Source organism: Nannospalax galili, unplaced genomic scaffold, assembly GCF_000622305.1.
Source record: "Nannospalax galili isolate Female #2095 unplaced genomic scaffold, S.galili_v1.0 scaffold399, whole genome shotgun sequence".
NCBI lineage: Eukaryota > Metazoa > Chordata > Mammalia > Rodentia > Spalacidae > Nannospalax > Nannospalax galili.
In genome coordinates, this window is record NW_008345053.1 from 3581077 (window position 1) to 3606545 (window position 25469).

General features: G+C 42.4%; 1 protein-coding gene across 2 annotated transcripts in view; it reads right to left on the minus strand.

Moving 5' to 3' along the window:
- Adarb2 (adenosine deaminase RNA specific B2 (inactive)) overlaps nt 1-25469 on the minus strand; it is a 621224-nt gene that overhangs the window by 280392 nt on the left and 315363 nt on the right. The window lies entirely within an intron of this gene.

Here is a 25469-nt window from a genome sequence, read left to right on the forward strand (position 1 = left end):
ATAGGAAAAAGAAAAAAACGATCTCATCAAACCCAGCCCAAGTGAGCAGTGTAGGAGAACCCTTGGGTGCCAAAGGAACCCATCTATTTTAGGGGCTCTAGTTTTCTCCCAAATCACCTACCGCCTTTTCAGATAGCATTCCAACAGCCCATTCTACAGTTTTATGGAGATGAGTGCTGGGGAATGAGTACAATACACTCGTTTTCAAGAAGATTGTTATCCTGAGTCAAAAAGGGTACAAAGATTTGCAGTATTTGCCTTTTGAGACAGGATCTCTCTAGCACCAGCTGGCCTAGAACTTACTAAGTAGATCAGGCTGGCCTCCATCTCATAGAGGTCCACCTGCCTCTGCCTCCCAAGCACTGGGATTAAAGGTGTGCACCACCATGCCTGGCTATACACCCATTTCTAAATCATCCAATTGTAGACTTACCTTTTGTAGTAAAGAATTTTTCAAAACAAAGCAGCATGGCTTTTTTTTTGTGCTTGTGAGCAATTTCCTCTTCCTAGCCTAGTTCTTACCCATCATAATACAAATGTCTTTTATGAGTATAAACAAAATAACATAATCTTAAACAAAACAATTTAATTTTAATAAGTATCTCATGCCAGGTGTGGTGGCACACACCTTTAATCCCAGTACTTGGGGGGAGGCAGAGGCAGGTGGATCTTTGTGAGTTCGAGGCCAGCCTGGTCTACATAGTGAGTTCCAGGGGCTACAGGAAGACCTTGTCTCAAAAAGATTAAAAAAAAAGGTATCTGTACAGAATGTGATAGTTTACATATTGATCAAGTCAATCATAAAAGAGTGGTTGAAAAGTTTTATAAGATATTAAGTATATATATAAGTTCATTATAATTTGCATACTTTTCTAGACAAATTAAATAAGCTGAAATAAACAGATATTTCCATCTATAACTATTTCAAATCAATAAGACTTACAGTCTTATCTAATTTTACCTAAAGTCCTAGCTAAAGAGAAAGCTCAGAAAACTTTTTCTGTAGATTTTACCTACCAGTCAGAACACAGACCAATGTAATTCTTTGTCCTGGTGTTAAGTAATACCGGCACCAAGCAAAACTAACTTCATTACTTTCTCCAGAAAATATCTGACCCTGCTAGATAAGCCAGTGAACCAGCCAATGGCTGACTTATCAACAATAATGTGTTTCTATGGGGGACTCATTTCCAGAGCACTGCTGTGCCTAGGAGTCTGGAGCATTGTGAACCCTGGCATGTCCAACCAGCTCTCTGCTTTTAAGAGCAGTCTTAACATCTGCCTTCCCAGGCTTGAAATCTCATAAAGACCCTCCCAAATTTCCAGTTTGAGGCTTTGCTAAGGTGATGTTGCTTGATTCTTGTGCCAGGAAGTCTAATAACCTCAGTATTCCACCAGCGGAGCATTAACTTACCATCTTGAGGGGGCTGCTAGCTAGTGCTCAATCATTAAGGTGAATTCAGAATCTCTGAGGGGTGATAAGAAAGTCACTGGTGGCCCTTTATTACCTTCCCACCCCCTTTACTTTTGGTAAAATGAAATATTGAGACTTTTTAGAGAAAACAAGATGTTTAGACTGCCTGAGAAAGACGGATTCTTTTTACTGGAAAGAGATTACATCTCATGACCTCCTGGGACAGATCTTTATGCAAAACCACACATTTTGCCTGAATAAAGAAGTCAATGGGAATTATAAATCATTTTTGGAGAATCACTTTCTAGGTAACTAAAATAAAAGTCATAAGAAATATTTAAAGACCACGAGGGCTGATGAAATTGTGGAAATGTGCAATTGTGGCAGAGACAGTGTATACTCAGAAGCCCAGTTCTGGGAGGATTTTGGCAAGAGCATTCCTAACTTCCTTTTTCTACGCTGCTGCTGTGAGGCTCCTTCCTGCCGTGGGGTGGGAGATTTTACCTCATGAACCTCCATGTATACAAGCATCTCACAGCCTCTCAACTCTGTCTGTTTTGCCTCCAATGCATGTGTATCTACATCTCTGCAAGTCTCCATAAGAAGACTAGCTCGCATATACACTCAAATTTCTTGCACCTCCTCCTCTACAAAACAGAGGCTTTGTTTCAAACTCACAGCTGCCATCCATCTCCTGGCAGCTTTGAATTGCTGAGTAAATAGCTAAAGTCCCACTGGAAAATAAGCCTTTTGAGTCTCAGACAAAGTCATCTCTTGCCACATTTAATGATCCATTATCTTCAGTCAACTGCTTTGCTTTGTGTTGTTTTTGACTACTAAAAGTAAGAGAAGACAGCTGTGAAGTTACTCTCCTGTTCTAGGCCTGACGGTGGCCCCTCTTGGTCTACTGTCTCTGAGAGAGTCTCTGCCACGTGGAGGGGGGAGGCTCTCCTTATGGATAGACCTTCTCCCTTTTCTGTTTTCATGGTTTTCCACTATTCTTCACCTGCCTTTCTAGCTTCTTACATCATTGGCTGTCATTGCAAGTACCCTCTTCCCCCAAAGTTTAGTTACCCCTTTTCTATGCTTTCTAGAGGCCAGATTTTTTTATACCATGCTGTGGGATGAATTGTGTCCCTACTTGCTATAAGTGCATGTGAGGAATCCCTGACCCCAAGTATCTCAGAATGTGACTGCATTTGGAAGCAGAGAGGATTGAATTAATACTCAGTCATCTGTGTATTTCCTAATTAAGTACAATAGATCACTTTAGAGGAAGAGGATATTTTCAGGGACAGACAGCAAGAATAGGCACAGACAGATGAGCTGTGAAGTCACAGGGAGAATAATGCTGCCTATGAATCAAGGAGAAAGACCTCAGGGGTAGCCAACTCTACTAACACTTTGATTGCAGAATTCTAATCTCCAGGAATGTGAGATGCAAACATCTATTGTTTAAATTCCTTAGTCTAGTGTTTTGTCACAGCAGCTTTACCTACCCAGTACACTCCAAAGAGACTTCTGTGTATGAAGTCTCTTCCTCATTGTGGTCAGTTGCCTTTTCTTGTGTTTGTATGTGTGTGCTCATGTGTGTGAGGGTGTGCATACATGTGTGTACATGTGCATGTGGAGGCCAGAGGATAACTTCAGGTGCCATTCCCCAGGAGCCATCTACCTTATGTTTTGAGATAGAGTCTCTCATGGGCCTGAAGGTTGTCAAGGGTGGGTTGGCTGGTCAGTGAGCCCCAGAGATCTATCTGTGTCTGCCTCCTTAGTGTTGGGATCATGAGTAAATACAATTATGTCTATCTTTTGACATGGGTTCTGGGAACAGACTCAGGCCCTCATGCTTGTGTGGCATGTGCTTTACTGACAGAGGTATTTCCCTCGCCTGTGGTCAGGTGCCTTTTCTTTAAGGGAGCATGTATGCCAGTGTCAGAACCACTGTGATCTTTTGAGCAAAAGGCGTTCCTTTTCTATTTATTCTGTTTATCTCTGGAGACCCCAAGTGCTTGTAAAGGCAGCTTTCCACGAATATATTTGCAAAGACTTCCTCTCAGTATACAGCCCCAGTAAGATCTTTGTGCTTGCTGTCTCTGGCCTATTGGAACGACAGAAGCAGCATGTTCATTTGAAGCCTTAGTGAAAATTCAGATTTGATTCCCATCAACTGACATCTTAACTATCTGGGCCTCTTGTCCTGATGTTAGTGTTCCAGTTGACATATGTAATCCTGCTTTACACAATTCTCTCTCACTCTGATAGCCGATAACCTATTAGTTCTTAAATAACCAGGGCAGTACTTACTTGAAAGGATGCCACAGTGAAAATCCGTGCAGCATATACATAATTGCTCCCTGACGTACATTTAAATATTTAGAATTAAATCTGCCTAGAGAGGGATAGACCAAATACTCAATGGACCAAATACGAAAAAGAGCAATTTGATATGCAATACACTGACAAGTTTTTATGGCCATATTTAAATGCTAATTTGGACTTTATATATTCTGTTGTCTTTGTTCATCTTTACTTACATGAGAGAAGTGGTTGACACAACTGAAGTTCTTTAAAGTCAGTGCCTGCTGCATGTCCTTCCTGGGAGCATGAGGAGATCACTTCAGCAACATTTTTACAGTTCAAATCTTGACAAAGAACTGTTACGCCAATGGCATCATGAAAACTGCGTTAAAACCAATTTGTTCCTGTCATCTTTGCTCCCGATAGCGGTAGCTCCTCTGGGTCATTTTTCCGTTTGGGATAGCTTGTTCTGTTGTCTCTACAAGTACACGTGTACTTGTCAAGCCTGCAGTCCTGATGCTTGGCTCAGAAAATATAGTCCCTGTAATTATAGTTCTTCTCAGGGTTGAGGAAATGAGATTCCAGACTCATAATCCTTTTATCATTGAGTGGGATGATTTATTTCTTACCAAATGAGAACGGAGAAATTTCAAGGGCAATTTATCTAATTCTTCCTCTGCATATGATTTTTTTTAAAAAAGAAACTTGCCCTGGTCAGAAAAAGCATATTTTCAAGAAAGATCTTTTAAAGATATTGATCTCTTGTTTTTTTTTTGTTTTTTTTTTTTCGTTCCCGACCTCTGATAGACCTCAAATAATTGTCCCAATTAAGCTACAAGGTGAGTTTCTGAATCTTCCCTTCTTTTCCCAAAAGCACCATAGATTATTTTTAAGTTATTTTAATGATTTTGCTATCAGGTTTCTATTTTCCAGAGCTAAATGACTAAAGTCTGCTTTCGTCTTCTCTGTCTGATTTTTGTGGCATAACCACTGTTCTCTCCTGATGCTGCCCAGACACATGTCTCCTTGACTGTCCCCCCGACACTCAAGCACCTTATAGCTGCCCAAAGCCCAGCTGGGTCTGCCTTCAGGGCTCTGCTGGTTCAGCAGCTAAAGTTGTTCCACATGTCAATGTTTTCCATTGGTTCCTGTGAAAACGTTTTGGTGAATGGAGGCTTCAGAAGAGAAGTTAACAGAGGTAATGCACACATTGTGTGCTATGATTTGAATGTGAAAGTGCTCCACACAGGGTCCCGTGGGCTTGAACACTTGGCCCCAGGTGGTGGCGTTGTTTTGGAAGCTTATGGAATCTTTCAGACATGAGGCTTAGCTAACAGTCATAGAGCCACAGGGATAGAGCTCCAGGGTTACTGTAGGAGTGCCCCCGCCCCGATCAGGTCAGATGTAATAAGTCACACCTCAAAGCTCCCACAGATTTAGCCATTCCAGCTGTCCCAGCTGCCATTTCTTCCTCATGAAGGAGTATAACTCTCCATACCAAAAGGCCAAATAATCCTTCCTGTTCTAAGTTATTTCTGTTGGATAGTCTGCTGCAGCAAGGAGAGAAGCAGCTGATACATTGTGTAGCTGGAGCTGGAATAAAGGTATCTGGCTCATCCTTAGCCCCCGCTGAACCGATCTTGAAAAAAAGTCACATTATGACAATTTATGACAATGTACCACATGGGATGAGGTTTGTGAACCTGAGAATTACCTAGTGTGTGTGTGTGTGTATGTGTGTGTGTTATATGAAATTATGAACTAAATAACATGTAATGATGAATATTCTTTAAAATGAAAATAAAATCCCAACAGATTCCGAAGGCTCCTGAATGTTTCTGTGACATGGACTCTGCAGACATGCAGGGCTGACACACTTCCTGCATGTCTCTGTGACACGCACTCTGCAGACATGCAGGGCTGACGCACTTCCTGACACCCAGACTGCTTTCCCTCTCAGGACCCACACTAGGGCTGGTTTTGGAACACCTGCTTTGGTTTGCTGAGGCTGAATGCAATGGGTTGGAGGCAGGGCAATGAGTGTGCAAGCTTTGGAAAGATGTAGGAGGGCCTGACTGAATGGGGTGACTGGGGGTGAATGGAGTTTTTACGGTTCGTGAACTGTGGATGTGATCTCTGTCGACTGTTGCTAAGTGGAGTCATTGCTGACAGAAGGGTTACTCAAGATGACACCAAGCTTCTGACCTCCATGGATTCGGCACCATGGTCACAGCTGTTTTCCTGTCTGGATGTTCATGACATTTGTTGGATGTCTTTCCTCTGTCTCTCCTCACACCCTATCCCCTCCTGTGTACATGTACTTTGCTGAAGGGCAGAACCTTCCCACAACTCCTCTCTGGAGAATTCTGAGCTCAAGATCTGGATCATAGGTGGTGTCCAGAAACATCCAGAGACAGTTAAAGTATAGCTCAGTGTTAGAACACTTGCTTAAGATGCATGAAGTCCTGGGTTCAATTTTCAATCCAACAAAAAGAAAAACAAATTAAAATTAAAACAAAATATTAAGAAATACTGCATGTGTGTATTAACAAAGGGGGCATTGCTGCTGTGGTTAATGACACAGATGGAAGTTTCAAGAGTTGAATGTCACTGGTTCTGACTTTGAAAGTGGTTAACCCAGTGGTTTATAACAACTGCATGCTTGAAATTTGAGAATGGGCTCTCTGTATGACTTTCTAGAAAGGCCTTTTCCAAGGTTGCCTGTAGTTCTATGTAAAATCAGCCATGATAAACAAAAACTATCTACCTAGGTAGTGAGTTGAACTTTTCTGTGACGTGTGGTCCAACTTAAGCCTCTCCACTGTGTCCAGCAGATAGAGCTGCTCTTGTTATAGCTGGTTAACCAGGAGCAAACGGAAGTACACTGGACTATGCGTAGTAGGCAAATGTGGGGTCCAGTCCACTCTCCAGTCACCTAGAGTCAGCTTCCCTGTCCCTGTGTCCATGGACATGCTATCATTTCTATGATGGTCATTCATGGATTCATGGATCTTTTCCCCACTGGAGGTGTTTAAGGAGAGCATTTCCAACTGTAGCTACTTCAGTTTGTTAAAAAGAAAGAAAGGAAGAAAGAAAGAAAGGAAGAAAAAAAAGAAAGGAAGGAAAACTCCAGGGGAACGCGAAGAAGAAAATGGCATTCAATTCCTCATTCCTTTCCAATTTAAAGTCGTCTTTCCTCAGAGGTGAACCTTGGGGCCTTTCTGGCAGGCAGCCAGTGTGGGAAGCAGTGCCTGGCATTTATCTTCCCATGGGAGGGCAAGTTAACTGGCGGGAGGACAGACTGGCCTGAGGGTGAGCCTTTGCTGGTCTCCTGTGAGAAGAGCCAGTGTGGGTCTTGAACCCACAAGCCAGTGTGAGCAGCAGTTTTCCTTGGAGGCTGACATCCTTCTCCATCCTTCAATGCCCTATCTAGCCTGACATGGAGAAGTCCAATTCTGGAGGTCACAGATGTGGTTTGTTTTCTTTTGCTTAGCCTTTCTGTCTTCATCCATGAAGTGTGAATGATCATGTTTTTAGAGATGCAGTTGGGATGAAATGATGTAGTCTACATAAAACACTGGGCAAAGCCAGTGCCTGGCCAAGAGCAGCATGCAGGGAAAATAAACTTCTCTTTACTGTGTGCTATGTGCCCACTGTGCCCAGATACCCCCTGCATAAGGAAAGTGGTCTGGCAGGTGCTCACCTCCACCTGGGGTCATACCCTGCCACTTTGACTTTTCAGAGGATTAAGCAAGCAGAATTTATTTCTCAGTCATGTAACAGCCATGTGGTTTTCTACTGGTCAGTGGGGTGGGTGGCTTTTAATGACCCACACTTCTTTCTTGCACTTTTGTGTTTTTCTAGGCATAAGTCTGACCCCTAAATTTGGGTTGTTTTACAATTTTGTGATGTGGAAATTCCTGGACATACTATTTATTTAGTATTATAACCTTTTAAAAAAAGTTTTATTTATTATTTTTATTTTATGTGTATGCATGTATTACCTGCATGTAGGTAAGTACACCCTTGTCGTGCATGACAATACTTGTTTTTTTTTGAGAAGTTTATACATGAATATTGCCTTTGCATCATTTTCCTCCATCCCAGTCCCCCTCCACCTCATCCCATGTCCCTTTCACTCTCCCAATTACTTGTCCTCCTTGTTGATTTTATTATTTATTTTATTATTGTGCTAAGCGTAGGAACACAGAGCACCACTAAACGGCCTCAATGCCCTGCTACTCTAGCCTTGCAAGCAAGACTGAGTGACCTGCACCAAGTACCTCCCAGAGTCTCCTCCAGTCCAGGTCTGCTGTGAGCTATGTTCCCTGGCAGGACCTTTCCTGCCTGGCTGGGGAAGCCTGCTCTCTGCTCTGAGGTTTTGTTTGATGTCTGTTCCACTAGTGTTTCCCACTAGCTGGAGTCTGATTCATATCCTTGCGGTCATGGCGAATTCCTTTTATGAATATTCAGCTGACTTTGGGCAGACAGAAGATGGCATAGCCTCTGTTCTAGGTACTCCAGCTTTCTTGTGGTTGGGATTAGGAGGCCCAGGGGATTAAATTAGAACTTGTTAGAACTTGAACCCATACTGACTGTGGGAGCTCAAAGGACAGCAAATACATAGACAGCATGGTACTGACCAGAGCCCAAATCCTTTCATTTTTATTCATTATTTTCTAAAGAAAATTTTATGGGACTGGGGATTGAAGTTAATTGAATATACTAGGCAAATGCTCTACCACTGGGCTATATCCTCAGCACCCCCCCCCCCATTTTTTTTTTTTAAAGACAGGGCCTTGCTAAAGTGACCAAGCTGGTCTGGAACTTGTTCTGTAGCCCAGGCAGGCATAAAACTCGTCATCTCTAGATACGCTGACTAGATTCAGCGGATGGACTAGCACTGGGTAATGGCTGGGGACACTGATAACACAGTGGACAGTAACAGGGATGACAGAGTATATAGGGTTCAGTGGAGGGGAGGGGGAGGCTATGGGAGGGTGCCATTTGGGATGCAGGTATATAGATGAATAAGATTGTTTGGGATGTTCTGTATGAAGTACACACAAATATCTATTTAAAATACCTTTTCATCTTCCTCATTCAGTCTTCTGAGTAACTGGAGTTACAGGCTTGCACCACCAGCAAGGATCTAAACTGCTTTAAGAATGCGCTTTAGGAGCAGGGGCAGCCTGCCACACCCTGGCTGCTGCCCTCCATGCTCCTGGGAAGGCTCTTCCCTCGGTCCCTGACTTTCCCTTGTGACATCTCTACCTCCCCATGCTTCCATCACCTGGTTGCATTGTGGACCTCAGGGGAAGCTGAAACTCAAGGCCTCTGTGGCAGGATGTTGCTTACAGCTTCTGCTGAGTGCAAAAAGAAATGCAAGGTGGAACGTCTTCCTCTAGGTCTCCTGCAGGTTAGAGACAAGCTGGGTGGCCTACAAGAAGACAGCTCTTTTGGGAATTTTCACATCATTTTCATGTGTTTACGCTGTATGCAATTTGCTCTCTAAATATGTATAAATCCTTTGAAAATGCCATACACATGGCTGACCATGTAATGGAGCCCCTTGGGTGGGGAGTCGGGGGCAAGGGGAAGCTACATTTTAGTGGTTAGGCTGAGTTGTCCTTTTCTTAATGGAACAAGCATTCTCAGAAAATATGGGAGGCTCACCTCGCTGGGAAATGTTCTTTCTAAAATAGTGCTAGGGATGGAGCCTTGGGCTTTGCATACCTACGCAAGTGCTCTATCACTGAGCTATAGCCCTAGTCAAAACACATTATGACCTCATTGCAAACACAGCTTCCAGTTGTTTCTTCTGATTTTTTTTGAGATAGAGTGATATTTTCTAGCTCAGGATGGCCTCAAACTCAATGATCTTCCTGCACCAGCCTTCAGAGTCCTGTCATAGCAGGTACAAACCACCATACCTGGCATCTTACTATAAAATATTTTCTTCAAGGCTCTATTACGCTGACTAAAATTCCCATGCTCAGAATTTATTAGATTTTTCTGGTTTTGAATCCATGGAAATCCTAAAATAAGATTTCTAGCTTGCCTATGGAGAATGGTACCTTGCGGGCTGTTAACCTTTTGACACTGCTACAGGACATGACAGTTGTCTGAGAAGTTCACACTTCAGAGTCCTGCAGTCAAGTTACAAAAAACAAATTGTAAAAAAAGATCTCAGAATGTTTTAAGTAACTCAGCTGTGTTTGCTGTTGGCCCACATTCATAGCTCTCTTGGGGACACATGTAGCCTGCTGCAGGTTTGACATGCGTGATCTGTGGACCATGCCACCTTCCCTGTCCCGGGACTATCAAACTGTTTCCAGAGTCTGCCTGGGTTTTTCTAATGTAAAGGCAAATTTAGGCACAGCTCTGAGTGTGGGTCACAGAACAGTGCGAGGGAAAGTAGAAACATGCAAAATTCTGAAGGCAGGTTTTAGTTCACCATTTTTTTTTATTTCATTTATTTTTGAAGCATGAGTCTTGACTAGGTAACTCCACTTTCTGGTTTTAAATGTTTACTGTATTTTTTCTCTCTTTCTACTTTCCCCACTACATTTTGATTGATTCTCATAAACCAAAAGAGAGACTTCTTGGTTTACATCTACCATATAAAAGTTATAGTACATTCGTTCCTCACAAAGCGGTCACTTTGTCCGTTTCTGTCTTTAACACTGTAAGTGCTTATCAATTTAGCTCTCGGCTACCAACTGTGAGATACCCGAGATCTGACCTGAACATGTATGTAAAAGGCCTTACAGTTTCTCCAAGCTCCTGTCAGGTCTTCAAAGCAAACTATCTATCTGACAGAACCCAAGGGAAAAAAAATTCCCAGTTGGTTTTTCAAGATCTAATTAAGGTACTGCACAGTTTCATGAGAAATGCCTTCTCCTGCCTCTCTTTTCCTCTGTTCCTGGAAAATGTGACCGAGGTTGGAAAGCAAATCAGAGAGTAGTTCCAACTGTGTTTTTGTTTGGGCTGTGTTGGCATATTAAATCCCCATTGCTTCAATTGCTGGCACTGGTGCAAGATGGAGGCTTAGGGACAGGTCCAGTGTGAAGAATACAAAAGTCCCCTCGCCACCTCCTGTGTGAGAATTAAACCCGCTGCTGAAACTGTGCCCAGAAAACCTAGCAAAACATTGGCTAGTAACAGGTCAGCTTTATTTTGAGGGGCGTGGAAATTGAGTGCACACACACACACACACACACACACACACACACACACACAAAATGTATAATGAAAAGCATTCCCTGTGCAATTCTCCCAGTCCATGCTTTGGGGAAATAAAAATAAATGTTTATGCTGGAGGATTGTAAAATCCCTACTACTTCCTTTATTCTATCTTGTGCTTTTAAATAGAACACATTAAGCTCCCCAGGGGAAGCTGGGTCTGACACAGCACTGTGTCCCTCTTCATGAAATGAAAGCAATCTGTCTGACGAGGACATTGAGGACCAGTAATTTACTACCTCAGCTGTAATTTTAAATGCTCCCCACTGCAGGGATTGATGCTTTCTTCCTATAATTATAGTGGAATCAAAAGACTAGCACACTAATGCATCGTGCTATGAAGCCAGCTATTCTTAATGGTGGTTTCTCTCAGCCAATATGTTTTTAATATGTCATCCATACAAGGTTGTCTGGATTAATCCTGTCCTATTTTATGCTTCAGTTTTTTTGAAACTAAAAATAATATTATTACTTAAAACATTGCTTGTTGAAAAGAAAAATAGGCATAAATTTAAAATGAAGTCAACCCAGTTGCCTGTTTAGTCTGATATAGAATATCTCTTTGAGACAGAGAATCAGGAAGGAACGTCAAGGATTGCTTGAAACATGAGCAGCCACCTGGGGAAGGTCAGGTGCACGCTGCAGGATCTGCATGCCGGGTCTCTGAAGAGAGATGCCTTCTTTCTTTGGGAAACACTCATTTTTCTCTACTGTGGGATCCACCGAGGACACAGCCTGGTGTTTGTAGGTAGTGTAGCACTGTCTCATTTGCAGTCTGACTTGTCTATACCCACTAATCATGTCATGCTCACATTTATGTGATTAGCTTATAGAGTGCAGTTTTGTCCTTTTCTCCTAATACTGTACACATACACACCATATGCTCCATGATGGAGGAGGTAGCAAGCAATTTCCCTTCAGTGAGAATTGGAGAGGGATCCGTACAATCTGCCCATTGCATGGTTCGGGAAACTTCAGATCTGGAGACTTTGTTCCCCACCACACAGCAACACCTTCCAGGCCCCTCTTGCTAAAGGACAAAAGAATATCTTCTTGGGCTGTAGAGTAGGCCATAGGTTAACAGGAGGACCTGAGTTTGAGCTCTTGAACACATGTAAGAAGCCCAACGTGTGGCACATGCTTGTAATCCCAGCCCAGCAATGGCAGGAAAGATAACAGAGATGGGTGGACCCCTGGAGCTCATTGGCCGGCTAGCCTAGTCTACCTTGCTTGATGAAGTTCCAGGCCAGTTAGAGACTCTATATCAGACAGCAGAAGGTGCCTGAGGAATGAAACCCAAGACTGTTTTGGGCACCACAAAAGCACCTGCATACAGGTGCTCACCTGTAGGACACTGCCTCCTCCCCAAAGAACATCTTTCTTCAGACTCAGATCATCAGTTGCTTTTCCTTTACCCTTACAGAAATGACAGTCATGAGTATGGTAAAGCTGGTACTGAAGGGGCTGGAGAGATGGCTCAGCAGTTAAGAGCACTGATTGCTCTTGCAGAGGACCCGTGTTCGATTCCCAGCACCCACATGGTGGTTATGAACCATCCTTAACTCCAGTTCCAGGGGAATCCGAAGCCTTCTGACCTCTGCGGCACTGCATGACACAGGTGCACTCACATAAATGCAGGCAATACGCTCATACACATAAAATAAAAATAATTTAAAAAGCTGGTCCTGAAAAGATGCTGCAAAGATTGTAGACAATAAAACCACAAGCCCAAGCCAGACTCCGTTTATACTTGCTGAATTATTGACTATGTAGTCTGGGAGAAGCCTGTGTGATCCACGCCAAGATTTTGTTATTCTATAGATGAGAACACTGCAGCTCAGAAAGTTGGAGCAACTTGCCTGCATGGCACAGGTGGGCTGATCACCTGATCATGGCCCATTGGCAGTGAAGCTTTGCTCCTCAGTCTGTTGAGACAACCCTCTGGGGATGGGTTGCGGCCTCCAGCTGCAGCCGTTTCTTCTTTTTCTTATATAAAATGCTGATCTCAGACATTGAAGGAGTCATTTTTATTAGTGAGAGCAACTTCAGTGCTAGGTTTAATTTGGATGCTTCTCCAGCAGAATAAACAGGGAGGCTTTTCCTGCTTTGCTCTCATAAAGCATGCTGGTAACTGCTGAAGGCAGGGGAGAGTTCCAGCCTTCCCCTGGTTGCCCAATGTGAAGTTTTCTGGTCGCATGCAGTGGTCATGTCTTGATTTCCATCATCATTTCCCTCTTTCTTGTTTGGACTTTAAAAATATGGATCTGAGAATTTATCTTTAGAAAGTGCTAAAAAATTTGAAAACTATTTGTTCTGGATAGCTTTAGTGTCAAGTTGACACACCTGGGTAGAGGGAGCCTCAGTTGGGGAATTGCCTCCATTGGACTGGCCTGTGGCTATGTCTGAGGGGCATCTTCTTGATTGTTGAGTGATGTGGGAGGGCCCAGCCCACTGTGGGTGGTGCCACCCCTGGGCAGGTGGGCCTGTGTTGTATAAGAAAGCAGGCTGAGCAGGAGCCACCGGGGCAAGCCAGTCAGCAGCATTCCTCCATGGCCTGTGCCCCAGCTCCTGCCTCCAGGTGAGGCCCTGAGTTCCCACTTTGGCTCCCTGAAGAACTGTGACCCGGGAGATGTAAGACAAACTCTTTCCTCCCAAGTTGGCAGTGGTCAGAGTATTTTGTCACAGCAATGGAGAAACATACTAGAACACCATTAGTTGCTCAAAATTTCACTTAAGCTCTCAGATAATTGCTCTATTTTTAATATCACACTTTTACATTTTTATGCAAGCTAAATTTGATGGCCTATCGAGGAGCTCTAAATAATAAAAAATGAGATTGATGGGAGAATACTTAGCTAAATATCTTGAAATCAATTTATTGAATCAATTATTTTATGGTAGTTTTCTTATTTGACAAATTCACACATTCCTACATGCAACAAATATTTTAAAGTAGTCTACTATAATGTTCTTCTGGGAAGAGAAAAATCAATAAAATGCTGCTACTGTCTTGAAGGCCCGCACAGAACAGAAGACACTGATACTTCTAGCCACAATGATACATAGACAGCGATGATAAAATAGAAAATCAGATAAAGATTTTAGGAAACTCCAGGGAAGATGGAAAGTACTAGAGCTATTTTGACAAGGGACGTAATGAGGAGATGTGCAAGTATATTGCAAATAGAAGAAGGCTAAACAGGACTCTCCTGGGGAAGGCTGAGCAGCTTAGTTTGCATGAAATGATGAACTTCAAGTGAACATGAGGTAGGGAATTGAGTATGAACATGAATACCTTGGAGTTAGTCAACAGAGAACTGTTGATTCACAGCATTGGTCATCTAACCTAACCCTGATGCACGTTCTGTCTTAACCTTTTCCATCCACAGTTCTGAGAGTGATACCATGTTACCACTTCAAAAACCCATGTCTGCTTTTCTGTAGCAAAACCTCAGGTAAAACAACAGCTGTTTCTGGTACTCACACATTTGAAAAATGCTGTATGTTTATGCACTTTATCAAATGTATATTGGTTAATCATGCTTCTTACATACACATGTATGTAATGTATGCACACACATACATCTTTCCAAATCTAGGAAGACAAATTATAAACCCAAATTACTGTTAACTCAAACATGTATCACTATTCACTACAAAATCTGTATGATTGATACATGACATGTAGCAAGATCAATGAAACTGTCAAGCCAGCTGACATTCTAGCATGGAGCGGGAAGGGTTCATGAGCCCTAGCCCTAACAGAGGCACTGTGGACATTAGACGGCTTCTGGAAGGGAGACAATTTTCTTAAAGTGAGTGACTCTTAGTACATGGCCAGAACACATTGGAGTTGATGGGTGGAGTTGATGGTTGTTTTTTTTTTTTTTTTCGGTCTTTTCAAGACAGGGTCTCCCTGTAGCCCCAGCTGTCCTGGAACTAACTGTGTAGACCAGGATGGCCTTGAGCTCACAGAGATCCGCCTGCCTCTGCCTCCTGAGTGCTGGGTTCAAAGGCATGCACCACCATGCCCAGCAGTTGATGGGTTTTTAAACAAACAAATGAACAACAACAAAACCCCAGAAGATACAAAATTGAGCACGTGGGAAAGTGGAGATGAATCTGGGGCTATTAAGGAGGGGAATTGGGGGTCAATATGATCAAGATACATTGTATTAAATCATCAAAGATGCCAGGGGTGGTGGTGCATGCCTGTAGTCCCAGCACTTGGGAGGCACAGGCAGGTGAATCTCTGTGAGTTCAAGGCCAGCCTGGTCTACATAGTGAGTTCAAGAACAGCTGGGGCTACAGGGAGATCCTGTCTCAAAAAGACCAAAAAAAAATCATCAAAGAAAATAAAAAAATATTAAAATTTAAATTAGCAGAAATTTATATACAATAGAAAGAAAGTAGCAACTTAAAATCATGACTCACTTAAAATAAGATTATTAAAGTTGTATTTAGAACAAGTATTCCCATCCAAAACTCTAGGAAGTCTCATCTGTGTGAATATTTATAGGAGCTTTGTAAAAACCAGAACTATGGTAAACATATTAATTTCAGTCTAATAACTCAAGAACATAAAATTTTAGTAAATTTTATGAATCATATATTAGCTTATGTATAGATAATTATTAGATGTAAGAAAAGGTAAACATTTATGCAGGCCATCGCAAGTAGGGACCACAGAAAGGAACACACAAAGACATAGGTATATTCTTTAGTGGCTTGGCACCCTACTGGGGAATAATCCCAAAGGAGTGTTTTCTCAGTCTAAAAGTATCAGAACTCACTATTTCACAAAGGATTTTATTGCAGAATTCTCCAGAGAGTTTTCTTGTATTTTCACAGTCTAGCTCCTTGTAAAATCTACCTACTAACTTCCTTTCTAAACTTCTCAGAGCTAGCAGAACTCTGCTTCTCTGTCTTTACTTATCTAAAGACAACTATCATTTTTAATCTCTTCTCCAGTATTATTTATACTTTGGGGGGCAGTGAAACTAATAACATAACTTTGTATGATTTCTTATTAAACTTTATTCTGCTTAATTGCTTGCATTATTGGTGAAATAGTTTTGAATTTATTTTCTAACATCTATTACACTATCCATTGTTCTCAGGTGTTTGCATTTTCTTGAGTTCATGACCTTTGCACATCTAAAATATTGAAGGACTGCATCCTATGCTTCTTTAGCGTAGAACATTCTCTCTGTAAGCAGTAGCCTCTCGAACCAAACAGTAAGTTTTTACTTGTGATCATTTATGATACATGATTACAATTTAAGCTTCTGTGTGCTAAATCCTGAGGGGGAAGGGCAGAGAAATCTAGAAGTTCAATAAGCACTTTAAGTATTTACTGTATGCTAGTTAAGGTGACTACTGAGATAAACTAGCCATAGTATCTACTCTTGAGATAGAAGAAGCACTGGGATTTCTTTAAAGTCAATGAATCTGAACCACCATTTAGAAAGCTGTGACCAAGTGTCATGGCAGAAGTTTGCTTAGGCGGAGCAATGATCATACCATCCTCAATGTCCATACTTTCCTAAATGATGGATGGAATAACCACATACAGAGAAGAGGGCAATCCCGATGAGGGGAGTTCATGAAGGAAATCAAAGATGCCAAGCAAGCAAGCAGGATGTGCCAGTGAGGTGCAAGGACTTCCACAGTACAGAGTGAGGGCTCATGTGCTGGGCTGAAAACCAGTGATCTCTATAGGGAAGTCCTGCGTGTCTCACCAGGATTCATACTCTATGGGGAGGAAGCACTGGGTAGAGTAGAAGACATCTATGGCTGCAGTCATCTCATGTTTTAGCAACTTAGAAATGTTAAAAGGAATTTCATTTAGCCCAAATTCTCCTGACTAAATCCCTGTAACTGCGTCATGCATATGTGAAGCATTTTCTTATGACTTGGTGGGTGATCTTCACGGGAATCTTCTGTGACCGATCTTGTACCTACCCAGCTTTAGTCGTTGTTATGTATTTTCTTCTGTTTGGAAGTCGGAGAATATTTGATTCCTTCCAATATTTACCCATTCTTGGGATGAAGGGACGGTATTGTACACAAAAAGGAAGGTCACTTGAAAGTTTGGAGTTGTCATTGATCTGCTATGGGTTTAGAAGATCAGTGTGGCTGAAGTGGAGGGATAAGTGAGTTGAGGGCCAAAAAGATGCAGCAGACCGTGGAGGCTATGTAAACCAGTTCAGAACTTCATATTCTTACAGAAAAACAGAAGGGGACCTGGGAGGAGGGAACAGGACTAGTAGATGGATGAGAAGGGATGATAATGGGGCGGGGCAAACACTGGCAGAACATATGAATTAGATGATAATGTGATGAAAGTTCGTATTTTGTACCCATAAAAAGCTAGATTTTACCCCTCAGGTCAACAGGATGCCTCCAAGGAGAAATATGTGTAGAAAAGGCTGGCTCAGAACTGGTAAGGCTGAGGGACAGGGATACAGGGATGAACGAAAAGCACATGAAGAGCAGGAAGCTGGGGGTTCCTTCTGTAATCCCTGAAGGAGTCAGAGGTTGTCAGTGTTGAGTGAGGAGGGATGGAAAGACTGGAGAGCAGTAGAACTGTCAGGATCAGCAACGTGTGATGCTCACACTGACACAGTGCTCTGAGCTTCCCAGCAGGCACTGGAGCCAACATTTTTTTAAAAACTTAAAAAAATTATTTATTATTTTTATTTTATGTGATTAAGTGTATTGCCTGCATGTATGTGAGTGCACCTGTGTCATGAAATGCTGTGGAGGTCAGAAGAGGGCTTCGGACAACATTTTAAAAAAGTATTTTTATTATATATACATATATATATGTGTGTGTGTGTGTGTGTGTGTGTGTGTGTTGCCCGCATGTAGGTAAGCGCATCCATAGTCATGCAGTACCCAGAGAGGACAGAAGAAGCCTTTGGATCCCCTGGAACTGGAGTTATGGACAGTTGTTAGCTGCCATGTGGGTGTTGGGATTCAAACCCAGATCTTCTGCAAGAACAGCCAGTGTTCTTAACTGCTGAGCCATCTCTCCAGCCCCTCTTTTTTTCCCTTTATTTCTATGATATGTATATGAATGTTTTGCCTGCAAGTGCACCTGAGCAACACCTGTGGCATTCAGAAGAGGTTGTCAGATCCCCTGGAACTGGACTTACGGATAGTTGTTAGCTTTCATGTGGGATGCTAGAAACCAAACTTGGTTCCTCTGGAAGAACAGCCAATGCTCTTAACCACTAAGCCATTTCTCCAGCCCCCAATGTAAGTTCTTAATACATGACTTCTGATACTGGATTTGGGGGCTGAAGGAGTGAAGGGTCTATGATGGTTCCTAGAGCAGTCAGTGTGGAAGCAGTCACGACAGACGGAGAACCATGGGAATTCTGGGAAGTGGTGGTAATGAGGGGTGTGTTATTTATTCTTGATGTAGGGAATTCTGTGTAATTTTTATAAAAATAAGAAACAGATGGCATCGTCAAGGACAAGTGAGAGGGGTCATTCCAGGAAAAGGAATGTGGTGTTTCTGAAATGCAGAGAAGTGAGGAAGAGGGAGGTAAGCTTTGGAATACAGCAAGGTGGGTGTGAGAGAAGGGGGGCAGAGGGAGAGATGGGAAGCAGGGCGTGCCATCAGGAGCTTAATTGGACAGGTCAAAATCATGATCTTTATGCCAAAGTGGAAGGAGAATCACTGAAGTGTTTTAAGCTGAGAGTAATTAGATTTTCATTTTAGAAAATCACTTTATCACCAGAGTTACGGTTATCTAGGTGAGAAATGACGCAGGCTTAAATTAAGGGGATGCTCCTAGAGATGGAGAGGAGCTAAAATCTATTAAGGAAATATGAATTTATAGGGCTTGTTGAGTTGAAACCTGGAAGAAAGGGAGAACAGGGGTTGGACTGAGCACTCTAGGTAGATTTTTATAGCATTCATTAGAACTCAAAATGTAAATCCAGAGGCAAATCTTAGCTGAGCCAGGTGTTCACATCTGTAATTCCAGCATTTTGGAGGGGAAGTCGGTAGGAAGGTTGTCACGAGTTCAAGGCCAGCTGGGGCTATGGAGTGAGACCCCTATCTCACAGAAGCAGATCTCTGTCATAGAGAAGACGGTTAGCTTAGTGTTAGTTTTGAAGTGTTTTATGAGTCATCCAGGAGGAACAGGAAATAGGGACCAGGATAACTTAGGAGTTCCTTGTTGAAAACCACTGCTGAGTTCTATGCAATAGCTGCTGTTCTGTGTGCATCATGTTTATGATTTGTGTTAAAACCTCAGCTTCCATTTCTGATGTTGTGTGTGTTTTATAGCCTTCGCCCTTTCTCCTGTGCATTAGTAGCTATCTTCTACGCTGACACCTGGATCTGACAGCTTGAGCTCTGAGCATCCTTTTGTAGGTTCCAGTGAGAAATGGGTGTATATCATAATCTTGCCCTCTGGGATGCACAGGTTTAAGGCGAAGAGGCAGGTATTCACTGACTAAAAGCTGTGATAAGGGAGCTGATATTCTGCAATAGAAATTCATGGGAAACACGAAAGAGCACAGAGGGGCAAGGGCCTGAGTGATGAACAGGACTTTCTGACAGGAAACATGAGACCAGGGAAGGGGGTGACATTCTACAGGCAAGCACACATCAGGCAGGGTTGTCAAGCTGAATGACACCTCTGGAGAGGACAAGGGTGTAGTTTAGGATGTGTCTGGGGCAGCATGAGAAACCTATTAGGTGATGGTTAATATTGCCCACATGGCACGATCTAGAAGCACCTCTGGGCATATGTGTTAGGGCTTTTCCAGAGAGGATTAACTGAGGAGGGAAGGCCCCTCTACATGTGGGTGGCACCATTCCATGGGATGGGCTTCTGGACTGAATAGAAAGGGGAGGGTGAGCAGATTACCAGCTTCCTTCATCTCTCAGCTTCTTGACTGTGGGTGCAGTGTGACCAGTCCTGCCGCCATGACTTTCACACTGTGCAATGGGTGCCCTCAAAACATAAAAAATAAACCCTCTTTCCTTAAGTTGTTTTTGTCAGTTTCTTTGTCACAGAAACTGAATAGTGTTGGGCTGTGTACATCTGAGGACAGTGGCTCATGTAGTATAAGCAATTTATGTCCCAAGCATCTAGGGAAAGGCTAGTCTAGACCTTAGTAGGCTCTTCCTAACTACAATGGGACCATCTGTCTATAACAGAAAGGTGTGTGGCCTGGAGTCTTCCCCTAAGATGTAAGCAGAGGAAGGTCCGGGATCCACCTGTCTCTGCCTCCCTAGTGCTGAGATTACAAGTGAGTGCTATCACACTTGGCTTATTAAATGGGTTTAGGGTTTTAAACTCAGGTCCTCGTGCTTACACAGAAAGCACTTTACCAACTGAGCCATCTCTCTAACTCTAACGGCTCACTTTGGTGCACATTTATTTAATGTATGGAATGCAGGAGGCTCTTGTTCTATTTGTTACTGAATAGTAAACTTCATATCTAGGCATCAGTGGTCATATCCATGAATAGGAAGAATAAAGTCCTACCTGCCTTAGTGAAGGGGTCATGTCACATAATGTCCCACTTGGCAGAGTGGGAAATCTTAGAGACATTTCTTAAGATTTCCTCATGATGGGAAAAAAAATTTAAAAGGAGACAAATGTGGAGAAGAAAATAGAAAAGAGTGTGCTCCCGATTGTTATTTAATGTGATACGTCCACACTTTAAAAGCCAGATCTTATGAGCAAGGCCTTGCCATGTGAATTCTATGGAATATTCTATGCTTGATGGATATTTTGCATAAATCTAGAACTCAGTTGGGAAGTGATAGTGCTGGATGCAGGAAAGAAAATGTGTAAATCAATTACTCTTTTGTGCCTCCTCTTTATCTCAGGGTACAAAGGCCACAGGGAAAGAGTCCAGTCCCGGGAATGTGGCCAAAGAGATAATTGTATGAATTTTCTAGGCTTGGAAGGGTAGTGTGTAATCACATTCAAACACTAACATTTCTGTTTCTCTGTGAATCTAGGTGAAAATCATTTGTCTTAGACGTGGTTAAACATCACTGTGAGAAAATTCTCAGCTGCTTTGAAAACAGTGAAGACTCTGCATTTTCAAGAGAAAGAAATGTGTTTCAGAGGCAAGCAATTGTCAATACACAATTAAAGAGACACCCACACAAGTACAACACCTTCTGGAGGCCAAAGGAGGGAGGGAAGGAAGGAAGGAAAGGAAAGAGGGGGAGAGAGAGACGTGGGGACTTGAAGCACAAGCAAAAAGTTCTTTGTGGAGCAGGACTGGGCAATGGGTCACTTCTAATAGAAATGGTGAATGGTGAGAGCCACAAGACAGGTAGTGTGGATAGGGGCCTGAGTGAGTCCCAACTAAGGAGGGGAGAAGGCCAGGTCCTGCCCAAGGGCGGCCCACTCTGATGGTCTTAGACAAGAACTCTCTTCAGGAAGAGCCTCTCGCTTGGTGAGCTTTAGCATGAGCTCTGTACTCAGGGCTCGGGTGGTTGGGCTTGAGTTTTGCATTGAGAATGTGTTCCTAAAACTTCCACTTCTTAGGGGATGAATTCAAGGCTCCTTTTTAGGAGGCCTGTGCTGTCTGATTGACAGCCCAGGAAGCCGAAGGCCCTGGAATGCATTTGGTGGGTAGTTATTGCTGTTGCTTCCATGGCAACACACACAAGATTGGGGGAGACAAGGTAAGGTTTTAAAGACAGCCTTCTTTTTATAACTTCCCCCTTACTTTATCCTTCTTCCATCTGACCGTGGTTCCCATGGCAACCAGATCAGAAAGGCCATCAGCAGCCAGAACTCTGATTTGCACTGTGCATTTACCAAGTGCCAAGCAATACCTTGCACAGCCAAGGGAGGTAAAGGCAGACATCAGCAGAACACACCTGTGAGTCACCTGGATAGTAGCTAGATGGAAATGGTCAGAGGATTCCAGGATGCTGTGGCTCTTGGATGTGAGCGTAGCTTCATGTGATGGGCCCAAACTGTGGATCTCTGAGTATGTACACATTACATCCACAATGACATTCCATAATAATGTCTTTCCTTCACAGGGATGAAAGTATTGGGCTTCCCATTGGTTGCCCATTGGTTGAGGAACAGAAGTCTTGGGGAAAGTTGTACGTTGTTTTTCATAGATAACTCAGCTAACATTTGAGTCAATAACCTAAGATACCTTCATTGCACGGTGAGTGTGGAGCTCACTTAGGGGCTGCTCTGGCCCTTGGAGTCATTAGAGCTCCATGAACTTGAGCAATGTGACCTTACAAACCTGGTTTTATTCACTACAAATGGGACCAACATTCTTTTCCCAGATGGTCTACTATGCTTATGTGATATGATCAACTTGACCTAATCTAGAATTATACAGGAGACAAACCTCTGGGAATTTTTATATTATAAATATAATGTAAGGGAATATTTATATTGGGTTAATTGGGTGGAAATACCCACACTAAATATGGGTGACACTATGCCATGGGCTGTGGGTCCTAGGCTGAATGAAGAAAAGAAAGTGAGCTGAGAACCCACACTTATCTCCTGCTTCCTGACTGTGGATGCCATGTGACCATCTGCTCCCAGCTCCTCCTCCCACACCTTTGCTGCCATGTGGGCTGTTCCCTTAAACTGTGGCCATAATAAAACTTTCTTCCTTCTTGAAGTTGCTTTTGTCAGATATTTGCCTACACAATAACAAAAGTAATTAATACACATTGATACATGATGATCCGAAACAGAGATCTGAAAACAGAAAAGAAACACACTAGTGTATAAAATGAGAGCCAAAGCCATGTGTTACCCTAGGCGTCTCTTTTCAGATGATAGTCCTGGTGCTTAATTTTCCTTCTTTTTTTTCTGAATTTTATGTGTATGAATGTAATGCCCGCATGTAGGTAGGTGATCCTGTGTTGTGTTAATACCCGTGGAGGTCAGAAGAGGATGTTAGATCCACCAGAACTGGAGTTAGAGACAATTGTTAACCGCTATGTGTGTGCTGGGAATTGAACCTGGGTCTTTTGCAAGAGTAGTCAGTGCTCTTAACCGCTGACTTATTTCTCCAGCCTCATGATGCTTAATTTTTAAAAATGTCTCTGCTATTATTTCCTATAGATTTATGTGGAAACTAAATTGACATATTCTACTCAGTTTTAAGTCTAACTTGGGATTTATATGGTCCATAAATGTCTTTGGGAATCCTCTGAGACATGAGACCTCCTTCCCACAAGCTTCACATTAACGTAAACACCTGTCATGTTTTTGTCTGCTTGGAGGGCCTCCCTCATGCACCAAAGATCATCTTGGGAAATTTACCTCTATTATAGAAGATTTAAGTGATCCCTGTGGGATCTCAGTTATACCACAAAAAATTATACTGTTGTGTGTGTGCTCAGTATCTCTACATGTTAACATACCTATGTGACATACCTCCAAAACCTTTAATAAAGATCTGATACATGAAAAAACAAACGAAGTGCCAACATTGCCCCATCAGATCTATACTCCACCCATACATGAGCTCTACTGCTTTTCCTCCATGATCTTAGTAAAAATTTGAGCTATGCAGACAATTCTATTGAAGCCCAAGAAGCAACATAAATTGCAGACTGGGAAATTATCTCCTCTTATGACCTCGACTTTGACATGGAGCATGAAGGTCCCAGTGGCTGACTGTACCTGGAGTTATAGAAAATTCTCTGCTATCTGCTGTGTGTCTTCTTTGTACCTTTATTTGAATACCTGAAGTACGCTGGGACCAACTATCAGATCTGTAGAGTGGAGTGTATATTCTTTGTATATTGGCAGCTGTTTGGAGGCTTTAAGTTTCTCTACATGATGTTTAGCATCGTCATTAGATGCTGGTTGTCAGAGAGAAGACCTAAAATTGAGATGCCCCAAAGAAGAAGGTTCCTGAAAATGTATGGGTCCCACACCAAGGGATCCAACAACAACTGTTTCTTAATGAGAGGCCAGGATTCCAAGAACAGTGCCTGAGGTATACGTTTGGTAAGGTTGTTTCTGGGAGACCTGTACGGCAGAACTTCTTAGGTGTGTGGCCAGATCTCAGCCTTCCAGTTGCGGGTTGACCTCCCTGGGCTGACCCGAGTCTTTGGTAGGCATTCCATTCTTATGGCAGGAGTTAAGTAGGAGATTGGGACTCTGTTCAGAAAGACTGGGTTCAAGGTAAGGCAGACCAAAACTCAGACAACCTATTTGATGTGTGGACCCTGGGGTCAGTGGGAAGAAGGCTTAACATTTGATGCTTTTCTTGGGACACTGGAAGTGGTGACTCATCCATGACACTCATTTAGACCCTTCTCACCAAACACAGCTAGGCATAGGCAAGCATGGTTTCTATGTCTTCAAGGCTTGTACAGCAGAGACCAGGAGTGAGAGAACTTTGTTGACTGGGAAAACTATAGCAAAGTATGCTAGAAAGGGCATGGGGTCCAGGGAGTCCTTCTCCCTCCCAATGTGCATGTAACTCGGACAGAACTTTCCAGTGAGTACCAGAATGAGAAAAGGCAGTGGCCCTGATATATACACACAGTACAGGGGGGCAGTTTGTTTATTTACCTGAGAAATGCATCTTACAATTGATTTATATTTTTCAAAGCTGAGAACAACAATTTACAAGGAAGACTTGGAGACAAGAAGTTCATTGATTTGGTCATAAATAATTTAGCTTTTCTCAAATATTAAGACAAAACATCAGCAAATTTTATGCTCCAGCCAGGTTATTTTGGCTTTACATGGAAACATCCTTCCAGTTTTGGTTGTGTATTTTAAAGATAACTTATTGCAATTATTTCTATGTCAACTTGAAATTATTCTCCAGCTACTCTTCTGTAAGACAAAGGTCACAAGTGAATGCCCCAGAGCACAAAGTAGGGGTAGTGGTCATTCCTCTAATTCTAGTACTTGGGAAGTTAAGGAAGGTGGGTCACAAGTTCAGGGCCATCCTGAGCTACATAGTGAGATCTTGTTTTAAAAACTAAAGTAAACCATGTCTGCCCCAAACAGCTGATACAATATTCAATGGCAAAAGACTGAAAGCTTTTCCTCTAAGATCATGAACGAACAAAACAAGATGTCTGGTTTGACACTTCTATTCAACATAGTATTTGAGGTATTTACAAGAGCCAGTTAGTCATGGAAAAAGAAATAAAAGGCATCTGATTCAGAAACAAAGAAGTAAAATGAACTGTTTATACATAAGACAATCTCATATATGAAAAACCCTAGAAATTCTACAAAAAACTGTTAGCTATATTGAAATTAATTATTTTTAGGATTAAAAGTCAATACATAAAACTAGTTGTATTTAATTATTTTTGACACATTTATTTTTATTTTATGTGTATGAGTGTTTTGTCACATATATGGAAGTGCACCTGTGTGTGTGTGATGCTGGTGGAGGCCAGTAGAGAGTGGCAAATCCCTACCACGTGGATGCTGGGAATCCATCAAGGGTCCTCTGGAAGAACAGCCAGTGCTCTTAACCACTGAGCCATCTCTACAGC